This window comes from Euprymna scolopes, chromosome 21 (assembly GCF_053919585.1).
Source record: "Euprymna scolopes isolate OS-2025 chromosome 21, ASM5391958v1, whole genome shotgun sequence".
NCBI lineage: Eukaryota > Metazoa > Mollusca > Cephalopoda > Sepiida > Sepiolidae > Euprymna > Euprymna scolopes.
Genome location: NC_136502.1, coordinates 27,753,641 through 27,772,403, shown reverse-complemented (window position 1 = coordinate 27,772,403; position 18,763 = coordinate 27,753,641). Strand labels below are relative to the sequence as shown.

At 36.5% G+C, this 18,763-nt stretch overlaps 1 protein-coding gene across 1 annotated transcript in view; it reads left to right on the top strand.

Annotated features, from left to right (window-relative positions):
* Positions 1-9,203, top strand: part of LOC145242959 (protocadherin-19-like) — a 37,801-nt gene extending 28,598 nt beyond the window's left edge. The window contains exon 3 of the mRNA XM_080106071.1: positions 6,738-9,203. The gene's annotated coding sequence lies outside the window, so the exon portion shown is untranslated. The remainder of the gene's footprint in view (positions 1-6,737) is intronic.
* The last annotated feature ends 9,560 nt before the right edge of the window (positions 9,204-18,763 follow it).

Sequence of the window (18,763 nt, the reverse complement as noted above, 5' to 3'; positions counted from 1 at the left end):
CGCTGGAAAAATGGTGGGATCTTTCTATCGATCCAGTAGATATCTCACTGCTGATGCTATTCTCTATCTATATAAGAGCCAGGTACGTCCAAGGATGGAATACTGTTGCCACATCTGGGCAGGAGCTGCTAGAAAGAACTTGTCCTGCCTTGATAGAGTTCAAAATAGACTTCGTAGCCTCGTAGGAGATGTCCTTTTCTCCTCCTTGCAACCTCTATCTCACAGAAGAGATGTTGTGAGTTTGTCTCTGATGTATCGTTATTTTCATGGAAAGTGTTCAACTGAGCTTCAATCTATGGTCCCCCCTCGCCAAACTTTCACAAGAAACACTCGTCTAGCTGTAAACACTATCAATAATTTCCCCCACTCTTTATCTGTGCCTAAACCTAAACGTAGATTCCATGAACAAAGCTTCTTTCTTAGAACTGCACGCCTGTGGAATTGTCTTCCGTTTTCCTGCTTTCCGGCTGACTACAATATGGTTTTGTTCAAGTCTAAAGTAAATAAGTTCTTGATGAGCCGTTCCATATAAGTTATTAAATTTACCAAATTTTCATTACTAATGATTACTATATTGACCAACTTCTACTGTACACTCTTTAACCCTTATCCTTGAGTGGCCTCTGGGCCTTGATAATGTGGTGATGCCTTTGTAAAAAAAAAAAAAAAAAAAAAAAAAATATTTAAATGGACTTAATATGGACGCTAAGACGTATATGTATGCTGAAAGAATACTCTTATTTTATTACATTCTTTAAGAACTTATACGTTAATTTGATTAAATCTTTATTTTAATTAAACATACCTTTGTCAGTTTCTTAGTTACTTTCAGGCTCTAAAACTACTTGACATAATTGCACAAGTATAAAGAATCCGTGAAATGCACCAAGGAAACATGAAAGAGTAAATTCTCTGTAGGAGAAATCATGAAATTTACCGATTTTTATCGAAAAATCAGAAAAAATGACTTATAAGTTTTAAAATATTTTAAGACCCATATTTCATATATCATTCTGTAAAATAATTTTCATAAAGTATATTTTTTCTTTTTTTATTTTCTTTTTACAAATCTTCTTACCTGATAATCTTTAGAAGATCGTTGGAAAAACAAAGTTTCAAAATCCAAGAACTACACTGTAAATTTCTAAATCTCGATCCCTGTCCCCACAAAAAGGTTTATAAATATTAACATAAATAGTAAACTATGAAGACGTTTTCCTTAAAAAATATACACTCACATAAGCAAACATAATGTTCAGGTGTGTATAATATATGTATACTCTTTGACAGATGTTCATCTACACAAAGAATCAACAACTCATTGGACACAACAGGTCAAATCGTGTTAGACGAAAATAACTAATAAAAAAATAATGAAAATTACATCTGCAGACCCCTGACAACCTAAATGTTTGAAATCATAATTAAAATAAACATTGAATAATCAGAAAAACACAAGAAAATCTAAAAGTAAAAAAAAAAACACCTAACAAAAATTAGTATTTAACAAGAAACATCAAAATACTTTAAAGTGAAAAAAAAAATCAACCAAAGTGAAATGGATGAAATTATGAAACGTATGCTTGAAACTGTTATTGAAAATTGTACCACAAAGTAATCACACGCACAAATAAAAACGAAACACACATGCACATACATATCAATACAAATAGTTACAAGTATATACATTTACGGACGTACACATGTGGTAACATCCACACATTCATGATACATTCTAATTTAACATCCAAATCTGACCTCCAAGATTGACATGAGCAAGAAATACGTGCCTACATTAGAGATGGTTTTCTATGTGGTAGGGGCATCTTCAGGAAAGACCCTAAATTGCACTATATGTGCTTTCAGATTGCACTTGCTCACACCACTGCGTTTATATTTGTACTCTATCGCCCCCATAAAAGCAGAGTTACTATTTTTAAGAGAATATCTGATAAAATTGACCACATCCTGTCTGCTCATCCATCAGCTAACATTCACGTCTGTGGAGACTTCAATGTTCACAATGTGGAATGGTTAGCCCATTAAAACAAAACAGATGATGAGGGAAGGTTCTGTCACGATTTCTCTATTGCTTATGACCTAACTCCGATTGTTCACAAACCTACCCACATGCCCATTGTCAGTATGCAAGTCTCTTAGACCTTTTTCTCACAACTTGCCCTGAGCTATATTCATCTCCCATTCTATCCCCATTGGGATCTTCTGACCACTCGGTTGTCTCAGTTAAGATAAAGACAAAATGTAATAAGTCCTTTGACATACCTCTCCATTGTATAGTATATTGATGCTCTATGACTGACTGGGATAACTTTCATACATTTTTATCATATCTACCTCTGCATTCCATGTTTAAAAAGAATGTGTCCTCCATAGTATCAGACATAACGGAATGGTTAATTGTAGGTATAGACTGCTTCATACCCTCCAAAACATTCCAGCAAAAAACTAACAGCCAACAATGGTTCTCTCCAGAATGTGCTGCTGCCATTGTGAACAGAAATCACTATTTCCATTATTTTCAATATAATAGATGTACTGAGACTTAAGCAGCCTTCAGGACTGCCTGTAACCATTGTAAAAGAGTAATAAAGAATGCAAGAGAAATGTATGCTTAGTCTGTCAAGTCCAAAGTAGCTGAGCAGCAGCTTGGTTCACCCAATTTTGGCAAATAACAAACAGTCCTGAATAGAATTGTGTGCTCTATTCCAACCATCATCAATGGACCTGAGATAATCTCAACAGCATCAGAAAAGCTAAGCATTTTACCAAAAACTTTGCAGCTAATTTTTACCCAGTGCGATCAGGCTACCAACTGTTTCCTCCTGTGTCTATTATAGTGCTCAAAAAGCTTCAACCAGAACTAGCTTCGATACTTACAAAGCTGTTTAAGCATTGTCTTAAGGAGAATTGCTTCCCAACACCCTGGAAAACCTCATCAATATGTCCCGTATTTAAAAATTTAGGTGATCGGTCATCTCCCTCTCAATACAAACCAATAAGTCTCCTGTGCGTCATGAGTAAGTTGCTGGAATCTGTGTTAAATAGAGCAGTAGTCAACTACCTCAGCAAAAATAACCTTCTCAGTGATATGCAATGTGGTTTCCGTTCTGCTAGATCTACAGCAGACGTGTTTACAGTTATATCTCATAGAGTTAGCAAATCTCTTGATGAAAGTCTCCTTTCTAGGTTGATTGCCCTTGACATATCCAAGGTCTTTGATAGGGTATGGCATAGGGATCTACTCTGCAAAATCTCCAGTTACGGTATAGCTGGAAATGTCTTTTCAATTATTAAATCATTTCTCTCTGATAGGTTCATAAGAGTAGTTGTTGATGGGCAGAAATCAGAAGTTCCCTTAATGCTGGAGTCCCTCAGGGGTCCATCCTGAGCCCAATCTTTTCCTGATCTACATCAATGATCTTCCAAATCACATTCCAAGATAATTCATAGATATTTATGTTGGCGACACTACCATCTATAACAACACTTTAAGGGTCATAAACGACCAAGTTCTCTCTGATTCTCTCTCCTCTGATCTTGATCAATGGGGAAAGAGGTGGCTGTTAATTTTAATGAATCTAAAACCACGCTTCTATCTTTCCATCATCAACGCTCTGATCCCTGTCTTGCATCCATTAAAATGAATGGCTCTCGTCTTGGGGAGCCTCCATATTTTGACAAGCTTCTAGATCTGACCTTTACTCCTGATCCGAGATGTAACACGTACATCAAATCTGTTGCCAAGGCTGCTGAAAAAATGGTGAAATCGTTCTATCGCTCCAGTAGATATCTCACTGCTGATGCAATTCTCTATCTGTATAAAAGCCAAGTACATCCAAAGATAGAGTACTGTTGCCACATCTGGGCAGGAGCTGCTAGAAGCACCTTATTCTGCCTTGACAGAGTTCAAAATGAATTTCGTAACCTAGTGGGGGGGTGCACTTTTCTCTTCCCTGCAACCTCTTTCCCACAGAAGAGACGTTGTGAGCTTGTCTCTGCTTTATTGTTATTTTCATGGCAAGTACTAGTCTGAGCTTCAATCTATGGTTCCTCCTTGCCAAACTTTCACTGTTGTGTAGCAGGGACATATTAAGAGACATGTTTAATGGGGGACTCATAACACGATAACGATGATGACAATACCGAGGGAAACATTTATAACAGAGTGAGAGGAGAGAGATGGGAATTCATTATTGTTCTTTTACATCAGAGGGGAGCATCATTACTTATGGTGGAGAGGGGTTATACAAAGATCATTGTAGACGGTGATAGACAAAACACATTTACCATTCAGTTGTTGAATGACGACACGAAGACATCCAGTAGATATCTCACTGCTGATGCAATTCTCTATCTATATAAGAGCCAGGTACGTCCAAGGATGGAATACTGTTGCCACATCTGGGCAGGAGCTGCTAGAAAGGACTTGTCCTGCCTTGATAGAGTTCAAAATAGACTTCGTAGCCTCGTAGGAGATGTCCTTTTCTCTTCCTTGCAACCTCTATCTCACAGAAGAGATGTTGCGAGTTTGTCTCTGCTATATCGTTATTTTCATGGAAAGTGTTCGACTGAGCTTCAATCTATGGTCCCCCCTCGCCAAACTTTCACAAGAAACACTCGTCTAGCTGTAAACACTATCAATAATTCCCCCCACTCTTTATCTGTGCCTAAACCTAAACGTAGATTCCATGAACAAAGCTTTTTTATTAGAACTGCACGCCTGTGGAATTGTCTTCCGTTTTCCTGCTTTCCGGCTGACTACAATATGGTTGTCTTCAAGTCTAACGTAAATAAGTTCTTGATGAGCCGTTCCATATAAGTTATCAAATTTAACAAATTTTCATTACTAATGATTATTATATTGTCCAATTTCTACTATACACTCTTTAACCCTTATCCTTGAGTTGCCTCTTTGACCTTGATAATGAGTTGATACCTATGAAAAAAAAAAAAAAAGTCCAATGTGAACAAGTTCTAATTGAATCGTCCCCCTAAGTAATCCAAGTTTCAAAATTCCCACTGTTTACTATGCTAAAATCACAATGACTAATGTATACCTATTAACCCTTATCCTTGAGTGGCCTCTGGGCCTTGATAAGTGGTGACACCCTTGTAAAAAAAAACACAAAAAAAAACAGTTACAAAAATCGATGACGATTCTTTATTTCATTGGGCCGGTTGAATGATTTGACGTCAGGAATTCACATTGGTTCTACGTGGTTAAACTTCTACCCCTTCACCTCTAAGGGGACCTTCCTCTGACCATGTCAGCTCTTTCCGCCCGACTCTGCTGACTGTTCAAACTTTACTGTCCGACCGTCTTGATCTGACAAATACTAGCTCCTATATTGAGAATTCCCTTTTTGCTATGACGTCAGATGTGTAGTTTCAAAACGTGACCAAATACACTTTCAAACAACAAAGAATTCTCACCTAACTTATTTTTTAACCTAACCTATTTTTTTACAATATATTTTTAATTTGTATTGTTCATTCTTTTTAGCTGACATTTTTAATATTCAGTTTTGTAAAAGAACGAACAATCAAATTCTTTTTACAATACAAACAATATCTAACTATTTTATAATAGAATTTAACAATAGCTAAATTCTAACATTCCAATTTCTAAATCTATTTCTGAGCCTTGCTTACAAGGTTCGAGTATCAGCTTATACTAATCTCATTTTCCACTTATCTAATGTTCTTCTTATTTACAGGTTTTCCTGGAGACAGCTCTTTTTCCTGTAACATCACAAAAAAAAAAAAACACTCATCTAGCTGAAATCACTATCAATAATTTCCCCCACTCTTTATCTGTGTCTAGATTTAAACATAGTTTCCATGAAAAAAGCTTTTTTCTTAGAACTGCACCCCTGTGGAACTCTCTTCCTGCTTTCCAACTGACTGCAATATGGTTGTCTTCAAGTCCAACGTAAACAAGTTCTTGTTGAGCCACCCCTTAAGTAATCCAATTTACCCAATTCCCACTACTAACAATTACTATGACATTTTCCCATTGACTACTGTACACTTATTGATCCTTATCCTCGAGTGTCCTCCGAGCCTTGATAAGTAGTGACTGCTTTGTAAAAAAAAAAAAATCGAAGTGAAAAGCTTACTGAGTTAACAGTGTTCCTTTGAAGCTGTCTCCAGTCAGCTGGATAAATCGACTCTCAGTTTGTGTTTTATGTTTCTTTTTATATTTCATGGAGAGATGGGAGGATGACTGGGTTTTGATCGTGCTTTTGTGGTCATAAGTATTCAAATTCTATTACGTGATTCAAAGGAAGATAGCAGCAATTCTTCTGTTGAATTCGAAATCCTTGTCTCTAATGTTAAAAAAGAGACATTGGCAATCAGACTCGCAGACTGGTCAAAATATTTTTGCGAGCCAGATACAGTCCACAGGCCATAGGTTTCCGACCCTTGATCTATACTATCACATCCTTCCTCTGGACTCTACAGCTCTGAATTTAGTATCTTCTCAATTGTGTTCGTATTTTATTAACCGTTTTTTGTTCATATTTCTTATTCAAATATTTTGTCTTTTGTGTATATGTTGATTTCTCATTTCCTCTTTATCTAATCTTTCTACTTCTCCTGTTAATATATAACAATATAGCATTGATTATATATCCTTTTAAGTTATGGGACTTTATGAATGATCAGTATTTTTAAAAAATAATTTTAATAAAATAATTTCCTCTTTTTTTCAGACCTTCTTGCCTGAAAATCTTAAAATATGGACGAAAAAATAAAGTTTTAGAATTATATCCAAATTCAAGAACCACAGTGCAGATTTCTAAAACTAGACCCATGTCACCTGCACCGAACAAAAGGATATCAAAAAGTAAATATCTGCTTAAATAGTAAACTATGAAGACGTTTTTTGTTAGAAAATATACACTCACATAAGCAAAAACAGGGTCTGCATGTATTTATAATATATGTATGCACTTAATTTTGATGAAAATTCACTCCATGATTTTGGTTCTAGGAAATGTATAAAATTGATGAAGCTTCAGAAAAAGTTATCAATTCAGGGAATTTTGCCCAATTAGTTTCTAATGAGTAATAGATCAAATTAAATACAAATCTGAAATATTTTAATTTTAAAATGGGAGAATTTGTAGAATATTTATTAATTGATGTGTTATAAGCAGTGTTAGAATTTCACAAAAATCGAACTGAATTTTTATGAAGTGTTGCGATTGTTTTTTTAAACACATTTCCTGAATTAAAATTTCACAAAAATTGAAGGTATTGTTATATTATGAATAAGCGTATGGTGGCGAGAAGGAACCAGACATACAATATGTATTTAAAATTTAAATGATTGATTTCTCAATCGTTTATTTATAAAAATTAAACTTAATGAGAAAGTAAAAATAAACAAAGTGTCCAAAGTTCGTAAGGATGATGCGCGCGAGAATGGATTTAACGTTGGGAAGGAATCCGACAGAGCCGATAATTATCTCATGCTGTAGATTTGCTGTGACTCTGTCTGGGCGACTAACTTTTTGTCTCGACGGCTAGTGTTTTTATAGTGGTGGCGCGGACCTAGTTGAAGACAAAGGGCAAATTGATAATTAGCTTACATTTTGCTATTTTAATTGTGTTTGTTTGTTGTGTCTTAATGTGTTGTAGGGAATCGTCTGTTTGGTGTATGTATGCATGTGTTACATCAATTTAAAGCTGAAAAAGTTGTGAATGTAACCTCGTCGGTGTTGAATTGTTGCAATGTTTTGTGTAATACTTATTTGTGTTAATATGCTCCCTGAGTTGCGTTTACTGCGGTGCTTGTGTTTTACATTTTGGTTTTTTCTTTTGCTGTGCAGCCTTATCTGGCGGTTTTCTTGGTTGAAGTGATGTGCAAGCTATTCTATTGATGTGTGTATATGAAAAAAAAAATGTGCTTTGGAGTTGCTGTGTGAATCTAGTGAGCTCATGTGTATTTCGTCAACGAACGGATTTTTGTCAGCGTCGCCATTATTGACGCTGTCGCAGTTGTTGCTGCTTTTCTGGTTTATCGTGTAAATATAGAGAGATATGCAAATATAACAGTATCTAAATTTTTATGAGTGCTTCCATTGTTTTTTTAACACATTTTCCTGAATTAAAATTTCACAAAAATCGAAGGTATCTAAATTTTTATGAAGTGCTTCCATCGTTTTTTTTTTGTTTTTTTTTTGGATGGGGATTCTTTTATGTGACTTTATAAAATGTACAGACCTTTTATAAAGATTAATTATTACTCAGAACATATAATATAGTACAACTAAATTATCTAGATATGACCAGTGTTAGAAAGGGGATCCAGAAAAAGTATTGCTTCAGCACATTTTTTCCTTTCAAGGGTCCTGCTAGGACATAGCTAAAACTAAAGGGATAAGTTTAAGAGGTCTAAAGAAAACTGAAATTCAAGGGATCTTGCTTAATCAGTATCTTTATAATAATAGCACAAAGAAACTGAGATTTGTAGAATGTTTGTTACTTGATGTCTAAATTGAATGTGTCTGAATTTATATGAAGTGTTTCCATCCTTTTTTACCCCCCTTTTCCTGAAACTGTATTAAACTAAATATATCTTGCATTTTAACCATTTATGCCTAGGAGCTGTGTTTCAAAATTTATGTTCGATTACTTATTTCGGAGTGAATCAAATATATAAACATATACACATATTTAATGTTTTATAAAGAGAAATATATATTGATTTACTTGCAACTTGTGAAGCTTCCAGAAAAATAATTAATGAAGCTGAAACAATATAAATTTTATATTGATTATGTTACTGTGATTTCATAAATATGCATTCAAGTAAAATGTTAATGCATATTTATTTTTATTAAATTTAAATTAACAAACAGTAAAAAAAATCTATTTCATCAATGCGTTCCTTTTTTATATACGTCATAATGGATATATAAACACACATGATGCATATTATATTAGATTTGTGCATATATAGAGAAAAAAGCAAAAGTTTAATTGGTTGAACCAATTCAAATTAAAGGATTGATTCAAACAAATCAATCTGACAAAATGCTCAATTCCAGAAAAAATCTTATTGTATTGGACACTTTTTCTTTATAGTCACTTTTTATCAGAATGTTAATACTTTATTTCATGTTGCTGATTAAACAATAAATTTAAAAAAAAAGAAACAAAAATTAACAGACCTTTTTGTTGTGTTTTCTTTTCTTTATTTTTGCATGATTGAAAGATTTAAATTTCAAAACTACTGTTAACTATTCCGAACTTTTACAATTTTCTCTATTGTTTCTATTTAGTTGCCTCCCTACTATGCCAGAGTTAGACACAAGATCGGTTTTTAATGTGGGGAAATTCCAGTTTTCCAAAATGGAGATCTCTGGATTGGAACCAAAAAATTGCCTTAGTCTAGTCTTTTCCATTGACCGAAGGCAGAATAGGCAAAGTCCAGCATTAGAACAGATACTACATTTTATTCCTAACCAAAAGGCCAAAAAATGTTGTTTAAATGTTTAATATTTGTTTATTTTAAGAATGTAACTGTATTGTATTTACTATTTTTTAAATTAAAATAATCATAGTGGAATTTCCATGAACACAGTAAACATCACAGTGTCAGACTAGCAGAAACTGAGACACGTGCATGCAAGTATTATGCTTTTTCTGAATGTAAGTAAAAAACGTTTACTCAAGCTCAGATCGAAATCAAAATCTAAAGACAGGAAGTCAAGTACGAAAACCATTAGGCCAGCTTCACATGATCTTTAAAAAGTGTTTTCAAACCTATTTATTCTTAACATAAAGAATCTGTCAAGCATTCACACATGTACATTCATGAAACTGCTGACAAACAGATAAAAATCCGATCACCCCAAATTTTCAATTTTTGCCTTTAGCAGCCCTTCTTTTTTTTTTCGAATGCAAACTGATTAAAGCGTTTTCCACGTGTCTGCATACCCTATGTACCAAATTTCAAGTTCGTAGATCAAAATTCATTGAGTATATAGGTTGAGAGTATTGTTTTTGTAAACAGTTCATTTCTTGTATGCAAAAAAAAATACTCGAACTGAGATTGAAACCAAAATCTAAAGAGAGTGAGTCAAGTACGATAACTATTAGGCCAGCTTGATATTAGCTTTAAAAAGTGTTTTCAAACCAATTCATACTTAACATAAGGACGCTGTCATATTTCATAATCGCGCATGTGCAGTCATGAAACTGTTGAAAACATAAAAATATGGTGGCCCCCTATGTACCAATTTGTTAATTTTAGCAACCCTTTTTTCTAGACAAAAACTGACTAAAATATTTTCCACATGCCTGAATACGCTATATACCAAATTTCAAGTTTGTAGATAAAAAATTTGTTGAGTATATAGGTTGAGAAGTGTCCTCACACATACACATTCTCACTTTTGTAGATAGATAGATAGATAGATAGATAGATACCAATTGCTAATTATTCAATATTCACTGAAATGAAAAAAAAGAAAACTAAAACGAATTTTTTACTTCTATTAATAAAGTACTAAAATGAAAAACGAATTTTAAAAAATTCGATTAAGTTATAAGTAATAAATGTAAGAGTTGAGAAATTAAACTTAAAATATTAAACGCAAAAAATGATTATATGAATTAAAATAATTTTGATTATTACTATCAAATACAAATTAAGATAATTAAAAAAAAAAGTCAAATACCATTTTTGAACCCTACACTGAAAAAAAAAATTTAATTTAAACAAGTTATAAGCTACTCACTTTTGGTTGGCCTGCTCTTTCCCTTTATACCCCCCCCCCAGTAGACGATGGTAGGGGAACACAAATGCATAGTTTTCAATCAGATCACAGCAGGGTGTATTCATTTCATGATTTCACACCTAGATGTGAAATCACAAATTCTTAACCAATGAGAATAGCATCTTATTGAAGCCAATTGATTTCAATATATATGAACACTAGCTGACCAATGTGACAGTTCAGACTGACTCAGTCAAAGTGCCACTACTTAATGTTAACAACAATTACTAAGAAAAAGACCTATCTAATACCGCTACTATCAGCTGTCACCATCAACCCCCAAAAAAACTAATTACCACTACCAGTAACAAAGGTTACTGCCCCCCCCCCCACACACACACACTTATCATGTCTGTCCTTTGATTGATAAATATTAATTTTCTTTTCTTGCTTATCCTTTCAAAATGCCCAAGTTAGAAAAGTGGGCTGAAATATAATAAATTTTTGGGAAAGTCATATCCATGTTTAAATATTGCAGATGATTGTCAGCAAGCTTATCGAATGTTGCACACAGTTTTTACATAGTTTACTGTATGTTGTGTGCAGGTTTAACTAAATAAAACAATATTTTAACATATGAAAAAATAAAACAAAAAAGACTCAAGATAAAACACTAAACAGAAACATTTCTCAAAGTTATCTTCATAAATTAATATGTAGAAAATCAGTTGAGCAAGAAAAGGAAGCAGAAATAAAACTTAGTTTGATTATTCTTCAATCTGTTCAATTGACTCTATTGATGAGATTGTGAAGAAATATGGTAAAAAAAGTCTTCTATGAAATATAATCATGCGTAGAACTAAGTGAACTGCTATAGTTAAGAATCTTATTTCGGCTGCACAGGAACTGACGCATGATTTGAAAGACAAAAAATGTTTTTCTTGTGGTTGAATCTACTGATGCAACGACTGAGATGAATTTTTGTCAGATTTTACTGTAATAAAAAAGAGAAAATTCAAACCGCTGTTGAGACAATCGGCCCAACAATTAAAAAGGCAAAAGGTAAACAGCAAAAAGGCAAAGAAGAATGACAAATACAGGTTGTTTGGTTAAAAACGAGGGTTCGCCTTTTATTTGCAAAGGAAGCGAAAAATCGTATGATCTGGATGCTGGTCGCCTGGAAGGTCGCACATCACTGGAGGCTAAGGTCTGGAACAGGTACTCTAGACGCAGCGTTGTTCAGGATTGCTTGCTGGGTCTGGAATGATCAGCTGGACGTCAGGGCGATCCGGAACGGATGGTGGGCACTGAGAACTGAGGTGGTCAGTGTTGAAGAACGCACAACACTGAGAACGTAAGGGTCAGTATTATGGAATAGACAACACTAAGGACGGAGGATCAGTGTTAAGAAATGGACGGCACTGAGAACAGAGGATCAGTGTTAAGAAACGAGGTGCAAGTGCGGTTGCAGACCGGAGGAACAAGATGCGAGCGAGGTAGCTGACCATAGGTGCAAGGTACAAGAGAGGTTGCAGGCCAGAGGAGCAAGCAAGGTTGCAGGCCAGAGGAGCAAGGTGCAAGCGAGTTGGAAGGCTGCAGGAGTGAGCTGGAGGCGCTGGAGCCAGCTGAAAAGCTGCATGAGTGAGCTGGAGGCACCAAGGGTTGGAAAGGCTGTGTGAATGAGCAGGAAGCTGCTGGAGTGAGCTGGAAATCGCTGGAGACTGGAAGTTAAAGTTTGCTGCTGGTGGGTCTCAGGAAGCAAGCAGCAGTGAATTGCATTTGTGAAAAAACATATTAGCTCTGATAAGGACTGGTTGTTTAGACCTGATAAGGGCTGTTTGAATTACTGCTGAGACGGCTGCTGCTGCTGGAATCCTTCAACTGGTGGGTTCGGTTGACGTGACTGATAGCGTCAACGTCGCCATTTCAGGAGCCTCCTCCTACTCCTGCCCCTGGACAGATCTGTGTATTTATTTACTTCCCCACTGAGCAAATAAGGCACAAGTGAGTTTTTTAAGTAGTAGGGAGTAGGGGAACAGGATTGGTATGAAAAGTTTCCCCTATATTGAGCAGATACTACACTTAGCCTGTGGCCGGGTCTGTGTATTTATTTGCTTCCCCACTGAGCAAACTAGGCACAAGGCCGTTTTTTTAATGTGGAGAAATTGGTAAAATGGGAACCAGCTCCCCGGGGAGTAGGGGAGCTGGATAGTGACAATTGGTATGAAGGGTTTCCCTTATACTGACCAATAACTGATTGCCACAAGACCAATGGTCTTATATGTGGTGTTTCCCCCACATATGGTTATTGACTGCAGTATCTCCTGAGCCAGATACTACACTTGGCCCGGGGCCAGGTCTGGCACCCGGCCAGATATTTATTTGCTTCCCCACTTAGCAAATTAGGCATAAGGCTGTTTTTTAATGTGGAGAGTGAAGGGGAGGGGACCAGCTCCTCCGAGGCGGAACTGGATAGTGACAATTGGTATGAAAGGTTTCCCCTACATGGACCAATAACTGATTGCTACAAGAGCAATGGCCCTAAATGTGGAGTCGCCCCCACATACGGTCTTTGATTGCAGTATCTGCCGGAACAGATGGTATTTATTTGCTCCCCCACTGAGCAAATTAGGCACAAGGCCGTTTTTAATGTGAGGAAAAAACCAGCTCCCCTTAAAGTAGGCAAAAAAGGGGCACTCTGGTTACCAAAGATAATAATTGTCCCAGTATAGAGGGTTTCCCCTCCATTGACTGGTACAAATTATCTTAAGTGCAGCATCTGCCGGAACAGATACTACACTGTGATTTTGTCACCCAGGCCATGGATGGCCCTGGTATTTATTTGCTTCCTCACTTAACAAATTAAGCACAAGGCCGTTTTTTAATGTGGATAGTGCCAATTGGTGTGAAGGGTTTCCCCTACATGGATCAATACCTGATTGCTACAAAAGCAATGGCCCTCGGTGAAACTGCCTGGATTTATTTGCTTCCCCACTGAGCAAATTAGGCACAAGGCCGTTTTTTAATGTGGAGAGTGAAGGGGAAATGGGGACCAACTCCCCGGGGAGTAGGGGAGCTGGATAGTGACAATTGGTATGAAGGGTTTCCCCTACATTGACAAATAACTGATTGCTTCAAGAGCAATGGTCTTATATGTGGGGTCCCCCCCCATAACTGCCTGACTTTGCCAAAACGAGCTGTATTCATTTGGCCAGCGTGATGTTAGTGATGTCGCTTCCTATGAAACAAACAAACGACTCTAATTAATTCTAGAACGAAATTTATGCAATCAAAAGTAGATTGTGAGTTTGTTGATTCTCATTTAAATTAATTTCATCTATAAGCTAAAAAGTCAATCGCCTCTTTTATTAGTGTTTTGTTGATATATTTAAATTCCCATGTGCGTAGCGACGTTGATGATGAAAAGAGAAAGGGTAGGTGAATGAATACACTAAGCCCAGATATGTTCATGCGTTTCACTCGTGTTTGATCGCGTCCTTTGTTTAGGGTAAGGGAAACAGCGGGGGCGAAGAAAGAAAGAAAAAAATGGAAGCGGTGATTTGAAACCGCGACATCGCTTTTCTGTCAGTTGTACCAGTAATCAAAACCACTGCACAATAAAATAGGTTAAGAAACAACTGATTTGGGCCAAACTCTTAAAAACTGTATAGAATTTGCTAGTGATGATGCAACTTCTATTACAGTAAAAAAATTCAATGTGGTTACGAATTAAGAGTAAATCACCAGGTTGTATTCAGATGAAATGTATCTGCCATTATTCGAGTCTTTTTATTGAACATACATTTTTAAAGATACTGATCAGTATATGGAGAAAAGCACATCAACTTGTCTAAGCTCCTTCCTGTTCTGTAAATCTTGCATTGCAATGGAAGGCAAAAACTATTTATTTACGGACTCTGCATGTGTGCATCGCTGAGTAGCTGACACATTGTCCTGACAGACAAGAGTATGCACCAAAGTAGCATCTGAAATGTTGATCAAATGGCAACTTACAACACTCCAAGAGTTATTCCCTATATATGAGCAGCAGATTGATGTGAGGCTTGTCAAATCTCATAATAATCACGCCAATCAGTTTACTGACTGCATGAAATTCGTACATTGAGAGAACCCAGAAAACCCATTTCAAAGAATGGAATGTTTCTCATATACAGATCATTCACTGATCCAACAAAACCCCTAGTGTGAATAGAGCACTGTGCTTTAACCAACTCAGGAATAACTAAAGCTGAGGTGCCATCAGTGGTTAGAGATTGCAGAGAATGCCAATCAATTGATTGTACATTGGAAACCTGGCAGGCTTGATGTCACAGAAAACAGGAACAGGATTGCAATGCATGTAATCTACTTTCGAAATCAGCTATACTTGACGTTTATAGACTGTGGCGCCAACTGTTTTACCATTTGGAAACTTTTGCTGCACTGACTGCTAGCACCATCAAGTAGTTGGAAATAGTGTTTGGCAAATGGGGACCACCAATTGAGCTGCTACTGAAACTGGTGCAGAATTTTGAGGAGAAAGACTTGCTGAATGTGCATGGATATAGGGTGCACACGTATGATTTTGGTACGCTCACATACCATCAGGAAATGGAATAGTTGAGAGATCCTATCACACAATCAAGAGCATTGCTACAAGAACACAATCCTAAGTCTTGGAGGCAGTATATTGGCACAATATTATGCTAACATAGCTAACTTCGACTGCCCCGGCTAATGTAACCTACACTTATAAGATCCATGTTAAGGTTATAGAAGCAGCATTTGTACCTGATTCTGTGGTTTCTAGTCCATACATGGCAGGAATTGTCTGGATCAAGAATCTGCATGGAAAATGCATCATGCAGTGAAGCAAGTATCCAGTGGCAAAAATAAATTGCTTACATTCAGTCTTTGTTAATGAAATACTGTGCCACATATAGAATGTGTATCCAGTGTGCAGAGAGAATTGTTCCGTCAGTGACTAAGTGGCTTCCTCAGATAAAATTCTGAAAAGCTTGGAATTGGATGATGACTTCTCTTGAATGTTTTATTTTTGCAGATCATTCATCTCATTTGGATTATACTTTTTCTGCGAGATAAGCATTCTGTGATTATTAATCCTTTCACTTTTTATCCCAATCCTGCCCACTTCCATGAATAGCCGAACACAAATCTTCAGACATTTGTTTTCGTTTCACTAAATATCTTATATAATATAAAAAAAAGAAAAAGAGAGAAAAGAGAGATATTGGTTAACTTGAGAACTTCCTTTTTTTTGTCCTGCTTTGTTTTGATCTGTTAAGGCATTGTATTATATGTTTTGTTTAAAAATGGAAAAAAAGAGACATTGGTTAACTTGCGGACTTCCTTCTTTTGCCTCATTTTGTTTTAACCCGTTTAGATATTGGGTTCCATGTTTTGTTTATGAGAGAAAAACAAAGACACTGGTTAACTTACGAACTTTCTTCTTTAGCTTCGCTTTGTTTTGACCCATTGGGACATTGCATTTTATTTTTTGTTTTGCGTTTATTAAATTTTATTGCACAATAAAATAATTGATGTATACATAAATACATATATATAATCTCTTGTTGTTTTGTCCGGTTATTTTATCTTGCCTTCTTTAATTGTTCTCTCGGTTATTTCATGACGGTACTAATCAAAGAACCTTAGATAACCTTGCCATTTTGGTCGTAATATCCTACAACCAGCATATTACATAACCCACTCAAACAAGACCGATAATGAGGGGAGGTTCTGTCACGATTTCTCCATTGCTTATGACCTCACCCAGATTGTTCACAAACTCACCCGTGTGCCCGACTCTGATGGCCAGTATGCAAGTCTTCTAGACCTTTTTCTCACAACTTGCCCTGAACTATGTTCAGTTTCCGTTCTGTCTCCACTTGGATCTTCCAACCACTGTGTTGTGTCAATTAAGATAAAAATGAAATATAAAAAGTCTTCATACGTACCTCTCCACCGCACAGTATATCGATATTCTATGGCAAACTGGGATAGCTTCCATACATATATATCAGATCTACTTCTGTATTCCATGTTTAAAAAGGATATGTCCTCTATAGTATCTGACAGAATGGTTAATTGTAGGTATTGATCGTTTCAAACCCTCGAAAAAGTTCCAGCGAAAACCTAACAGCCAGCCGTGGTTCTCTCCAGGATGTGCTGCTGCCATTGCACATAGAAATCACTTTTTCCATTGCTTAAAACGTAATAGATATAATGAGACTATACAAATATCTGTACATGATGTTGCCAAGCTAATCAAAAACCTTGATTTCAGTAAAGCAACAGGCCCTGACGGTATTCCAATTATCGTACTCAAAAACTTCAACCAGAACTAGCGCCCATGCTTACAAAACTGTTTAAACGTTGTCTTAAGGAGAATTGCTTCCTATCACCCTGGAAAATCCCATCAGTATGCCCTGTATTTAAGAATTCAGGTGATCAGTTATCTCTCTCTCAGTACAGGCCAATAAGTTTCCTGTGCGCTATGAGTAAGTTGCTGGAATCTGTGTTAAATAGAGAAGTAATCAACCATCTCAGCAAAAATAACCTTCTTAGTGACAAAAAATATGGTTTCCGTTCTGTTAGATCTACAGCAGATGTGCCCACAGTTATATCTCATAGGATTAGCGAATCTCTCGATGGAGGCAACCTTTCTAGGGCAATTGCTCTTGACATATCAAAAGCCTTTGATAGGGTATGGCATAAAGATTTACTTCACAAGATCTCTAGCTATGGTATAGCTGGAAATGTCTTCTCAATTATCAAATCATTTCTCTCTGATAGGTTCATAAGAGTAGTAGTTGATGGGCAGAAATCAGAAGCTCAGAGTATTAATGCTGGAGTCCCTCAGGGTTCCATCCTGGGCCCAGCTCTCTTCCTAATTTACATTAATGATCTTCCAAATCACATCCTTACATCATTCATAGACATTTATGCTGATGATACTACCATCTATGATAGCACATCTAAGACCGTAAGCGACCAAGTTCTCTCTGATTCTCTCTCCTCTGATCTTGAGCATGTGGTACAATGGGGAAAGGAGTGGCTGGTTACTTTTAATGCATCTAAAACCAAGCTTTTATCTTTACATCATCAATGCTCTGATCCTCATCTGGCATCAATTGAAATGAATGGCTCTCGTCTTGGGGAGGCCTCATGTTTTGACAAGCTTCTGGGCTTGACCTTTACTCCTGATCTGAAATGGAACACACATCAAATCTGTTGCCAAAGTTGCTGGAAAAATGGTGGGATCTTTCTATCGATCCAGTAGACATCTCACTGCTGATGCAATTCTCTATCTATATAAGAGCCAAGTTTGTCCAAGGATGGAGTACTGCTGCCACATCTGGGCAGGAGCTGCTAGAAAGGACTTATCATGTCTTAACAGAGTTCAGAATAGACTTTGTAGCCTCATGGGAGATGTCCTTTTCTCTTCCCTGCAACCTCTTTCTCACAGAAGAGATGTTGCGAGTTTGTCTTTGCTTTATCATTATTTTCATGGCAAGTGCTCGACTGATCTTCAATCTATGATCTCCCTCGCCAAACTTTCACAAGAAACACTCGTCTAGCTGAAAACACTATCAATAATTCCCCCCACTCTTTATCTGTGCCTAAACCTAAACGTAGATTCCATGGACAAAGTTTCTTTCTTAGAACTGCGCGCCTGTGGAACTGTCTTCCGTTTTCCTGCTTTCCAGCTGACTGGGAATAAATTCCAATTTGGGAATCCATTGATAGCGTATCGTAACAGGTACAACTATTCAAGAATTCTGACGAAAGAATTGACTCAATTATTGTGCCATCAACCTCTTTGCTAAAATGTTTGAGTCATTAATCAAGTACTAATCCCTCACCTTATAAATGCTAGACTTCTTTCTAACTGACATTATGGATTTAGGCAAGCTGGTTCTACTGCAAATATATTAAGAGTCATAGGTGAGATCATATACTAGGTACTGGATAAGCTAAGGGAAGCT